The following is a 5,397-nucleotide window of genomic DNA, read 5'->3' on the forward strand; positions in this document are numbered from 1 at the left end:
TATTCATTCCTCCACCTATTTTCCCACAACAACAACCCTGCCAAGTCATCCAAAATCATCCAGCCAGCTTTCATGCCTAAAGCAGGACTAGAACTCACAGCCTTTTCATTTCCAACCTGGTGCCTTTACTACTTTTCAGGAACTCAGCCAATTTTAAATTTTGCTGCTTAATGGAACCGAAAAAAGCAAGCCACCTAGAACAACACCCTTAAACGGTAGACAACATTTAGGGTTACCCAGGTGATGCTCAATTTCTCAATTTATTCTTTTTTCTGGTATGGCATTTTACATATATTTGCAGGCATGATTTAAGGAAGCTAAAGCAAAGCCACCCTGGAGGAGGTGGGTAGTCCTCTGTTTTCTTGTATCTTCTGTTCTTTAAATTTTGAACATTGAAGACATGGGCTGTCAAATTATTAATATCTTTGTGTAAGTGGCACTAGATGTCTTTTTGGCTGTAGATAAATGAATAAGTTATAGCATGGAGGGGATTTATTGCCAAAATAATAAAAAAACAGGCATGTGATTTAATTAGCATTTTTATCCATTTCTATTGGAAGTCAGCTCTAGGAGCAGAAGAACCAACTTTGTGATTGCTGAAGAACCTACCAGGCTGGAACTTTGAGGGCGTGATAAATAGCTGTTTTAGCATTGGGCAACAGAGGAAAGGTGGGATGATTTGGATACTGATTAAACTCAGCAGTAGGGAATGGAAAAGTACTTTTGTTTTTTTGCCAAGTTGCTATTAGTAAAGTTCAAGGGCAACCAGAATGAAAAAAGGCATCATCGTAAGTGAAATAAGTTTAAAGAATTAGTGATAATTTGACTCTGGCTCTAAAAGCATAAAGACTGTTTCACGGTATTCCATTCATAATCATAAGCAATGAAAATGCCATTTTTCTCTGAAAAGTAGACTTTGTTGACATCTCTCTCTCTCTCTCTCTCTCTCTCTCTCTCTCTCTTTCTCTCTCTCTCTCTCTCTCCTCATGAAAGAGAAGCCCCTCCTCTCTTTTCAGTTTTGGAACAGCAGTCAGTGAAGTGACTTCACTGTATTTCAGCTATTGATGGGAATGAAAGAAAACAACTCAATCATAGGATGGAAATCCAACAGACACAGAAACAAGGTCAAGAATACAACACATCAATTTTCTTATTATTTCTATATTATTATTATTATTATTATTATTATTATTATTATTATATGTAATATTATTCAGTTTTTTAATTGCCTTTTTTGCCAGTGTTTTAATTGGCAGGACTTATTATTTTTATTTGAATATTTTAAAACTTGTTTGTGCCACTTTGATGTAATGCAATAGAACAGGATATGAATCAATATGAATACATTATATTATAGCATTTCATGCATCCCTTTGCTCTAATTCAATCTCCTTCCTGTGTTTTCTTCCCAGCAATCAAAATGTTAATGGTGAATTTATGTGAGATAAGGCTAGTGTTTTTATATAAATTGTAATGAAAAATACTGCCTATATTAGCAATGTGAACTAATGAATGAATAAAGAATGTAATCGATGACTTATAAGATCTGACTAAGATCCATTCAGCCCATATTCTGCTTCCACTGTAACCATCCAAATGCTTCTAATAAACTTAGAAGCGAAGGAAGGAAAATCCGTGTCCTATTTTCCACCTCCAACACAATATATCTGGAAATAAACAGCTTCTGAAGATGGACATAATGAGTTGCTATAGCTATATAAAAGATATTGAATAGCAATAGCAATAGCAGTAGACTTATATACCGCTTCATAGGGCTTTCAGCCCTCTCTAAGCGGTTTACAGAGAGTCAGCATATTGCCCCCAACAATCTGGGTCCTCATTTTACCCACCTCGGAAGGATGGAAGGCTGAGTCAACCCTGAGCCGGTGAGATTTGAACCGCTGAACTGCTGATCTAGCAGTAGCCTGCAGTGCTGCATTTAACCACTGCGCCACCTTGGCTCTTGAACGATGATCTGTACTCCCACAATTGCATTTAATCCCATTTGACCTGAAACACACATGATTTGATTGCTTCTATTCATGCTTTCTTAATTTAAAAAGCTTTTTCCCCTCTTGCTCAGTTTCTCATGGGGAAGAGGAATTACAGTAATAGACTCGTGATGGTGCAGTGGTTAGAATAAAGTACTGCAGACTAACTCACTGCTCACTCCAGGAGTTCGATTCTGAGCCGTTCAAGATTGACTCAGCCTTCCATCCTTCCCAGGTTGGTAAAATGAGAACCCAGATTGTTGTGGGCAATATGCTGAAATTTGTGAACTGCTTAGAGGGCTGTAAATCAGTATATGTCTAAATGCTATTGTTATTGCTATTTGCTTTCCACCTTTGGAACTGGAAAAAATAAAAATAAAAAGCCTGTGGGCAGCAGTTGAGCAACAGAAGGCAATAGAGACTGCTGCATGATCCACCCATGCCTAATGTGAGAATTTGAAGTGGCTTCCTCCTCAAAATATCTTATGATTCAGCAATCAGAGTCAGACAAAATTTTGTACAAAGCTGGCCATGGCTTGGTGAACAAACCATAGTAAAACTGATAATCATTTAGTGGGATATGTGAAGCTGCCAATATCTCTATGGATCCTGTTAGTGTGCCATCTTCCTTGCTCAACTCTTGCTTTGAGCTGTCTCATTCATGCTTTGCCTAGTTCAGCACACAGTGGGCTGACCATTATTAACAGTTACTTTCTGGAGATGAAATTGGCAAGACCCCATATCTGAACAGAAGGTAACTGGGACATGCCAAGGGGAGACAAAGGTCTTGTTGCTGCATCACTGCTCAGGGACATCAAGCACCATAGTATGAGAAAATGTACAACCTACGACTTATATGTTTGCTCTTTGACTGATAACATTCAAGTAACAGGTGAGTCCAGAATATCTTTTTACAAAAGAGAGTGTGCTAGATTTGAGGAAACATAACTGGGAAGCCTCTCTTAAACAGGCCAGTCCTAGATTTCAAAGATTAAAAAAATATTGACAAGGATGAATCATCCTTTTTAAAGCAAAGAATTTGAACTGGCAGTTTCAAAATCTGATTTGGTTTTGTTTTGTGCAAAGCAATTCACTCTGATCACAAAAAAGAAAAAGAAAGCTGTGTTTATATATTTAAAAACATTTTAAATCAACAATTTTAAGCAGCCATTTTTGTCAAAATTATTATTATTTATATCTGTGGCTATTTCTTGTCAGTTTCCTTTACAATTTTTAGAATTTTTTGCCGATAGGCAAAGTAGGAATAATGAAAGAAAAAATAATAGTGAAAATTTTAAAAAAATCAGCAACACTTATCTCATTAAGTGTATCAATGAAGATAACACATTTTAAAGTATATGAACTTCCCTCTGCACTGGAATCTCAGTCTTCCTTTCTTCAACCTTTACAAAATAGAGAGAAAATATGGGGATACAATATGATGCCATCAGGGACTGGGAGCATTATCTGTGGAATCTGCTACCTGGAACAATAAACAGTTCAGTATTTGCTTTTTAAAAAGGCTCCCAGTTTCTTGGCCTGGTGAAAGAAAGTCCCAACAGCAAGCAGACTCTCTCTAATAAAAATAGTGAATTACAAGACCTTTGGAAGCTCTCAATAATCAGTATGTGTGAATTCTGTGTTGTTTGTGACTCCTAGATTCTGGGTTTTCTTTCCTTCTCACTCTTGCTGAACAGTTCATCAGTAGAGAACACTGGCATCTATACTGGAAATGTTGCAGAAAGTTAATAATTGTGAGAAAATTGCTTGATACATATGCTGCAAACAGTTTTCCACAAAATCCAATGGATTTCCATGTATAAAATTGACAGCAGAACTGCAGCTCAGAGAAACTGAAGGCTGTTTACAAAAAGGATTTGAAAAGTTCTGCTTTTCTTTCTTTCTCTTTTTCTTTTTCAAAAGATTTCCTTTCATTAGAACATTGTTTCAATTTCTTTCAGATAACCACACTGAATACTGTGTTTAATAAAAATGAAGATATGTTTTCTATCTCCACAGATTCCTGCATTATTTTCCTCTGGCAAAACAAAACATTTCTTCAACAAGCCCATGTGACATGGGCTTAAATAACTTTTAAAAATAAAGATTACTACTTTAAAAATAGAAGCTTAAAATGCCTTCAAAACAGTGGTCAAAGTTATTATAAATACATCTACTGGGAATGATTACTGATGGGAAAAATGGAATCTCCATATTCCACAGCAAATCTGTCTAAGCATGTAAACAAGATATCAGTTTCATAACTTGTGCCTCCGTTTCCTTGAAGAATCTGACCAATTATTATAAAAAGCAAGATGCTGGATTAGATGATATGCTTTACTTTTGAGTGTAATCCAGCAAAGCTCTTCATAAGAAGATTTCCCCTGAGACAAGTGTTGATGATTTGGATATAGTTTGTCTTACAGTTTAAAAAAAAACTTTTACCAGAGGGAAAGGCGCTTCAAAATGATACGTTATGCAACATACAAAAAGAACAACTTTCTGCTCCAGCTTGAGATGCTGGTGTTTTCCCTCTTTGGGATTGCATCATTCATTCATTGTGCATTGCAAAAGGACCCAGCACCACTGCAAAAAGAGAATCAACCAGCAGAGGGTTTGGAAGCCAATTCTTTGTGTTAGCTGTCAGTTTGAAGAAGCTGCAAAATCGGAGGGGAAAAAAGAAGAAAGGAAAGGAAATGGAAATACGTTCCCTGAATTTAAACTCCCAGCAACTTACAGTATGGTGGTGTCCTTTGCAATTTTGGACGTCAGTGCCAGCTACCTCCTGACTGTGGAGCCGAGAGAAGGATCAGAGAAGTCCTTCAGTCACATAAGATGCAAAAGCACCAAATGAACTCACATTTACTGAACAGCCCTCTTAATTCTGCTGAGCAAGCAGTGGCCCTCCTTTTTTTAAAAAATTGCTGCTTACATGAAAGCAAAGGGATCAGGTTGTTTACAGAAAGGCTTAGGAAAGAAATGTGTAATTTTGCACTTTGTGGGGGGAGGAGCCCCTCAAACCCAGCCCTGCAAGATTCCCGATTGGTGGAAGAGAAGCCGGCAGAGAGAAAGTGGGTGGAGAAGGAGGTGGAAAATTGTCTTGATTTGAACAAGTCACCTTGAACTTGCCAAATCTGTAGGAGTCAGATTAAGAGATGGGGAGCTGAGCCAGAAGGACTGGCATGGAAGGCGACCTGAAGAAGGAAAGTGAACGGGGAGAAAAAGCTACTGGCCAGAGAAGACGAGGGGAGCAAGACAAGAGCTGACAGAGCAACTAATATGGTGCAGTTTTGAAGCAGTCAAAAAAGTGTAAACTGTTTCTCCCAAAAGAAAATTGTGGCACAAATTTTGTTTGCAGCAGTTCAGCTCTTTCAGTCTTTTTCTTTTCTTTCCCAATGATCTCTTT

The 5,397-nt window shown here is 37.6% G+C and overlaps 1 long non-coding RNA gene across 1 annotated transcript; it reads left to right on the forward strand.

Annotated features, from left to right (window-relative positions):
• The first annotated feature begins 2,299 nt into the window (after positions 1–2,299).
• On the forward strand, positions 2,300–4,842 carry LOC116508094. The gene is made up of 2 exons (XR_004255275.1): positions 2,300–2,883; positions 4,011–4,842. It is a non-coding gene; the product is annotated as an uncharacterized LOC116508094 (long non-coding RNA).
• The last annotated feature ends 555 nt before the right edge of the window (positions 4,843–5,397 follow it).

Source organism: Thamnophis elegans, chromosome 4 (assembly GCF_009769535.1).
Source record: "Thamnophis elegans isolate rThaEle1 chromosome 4, rThaEle1.pri, whole genome shotgun sequence".
NCBI lineage: Eukaryota > Metazoa > Chordata > Lepidosauria > Squamata > Colubridae > Thamnophis > Thamnophis elegans.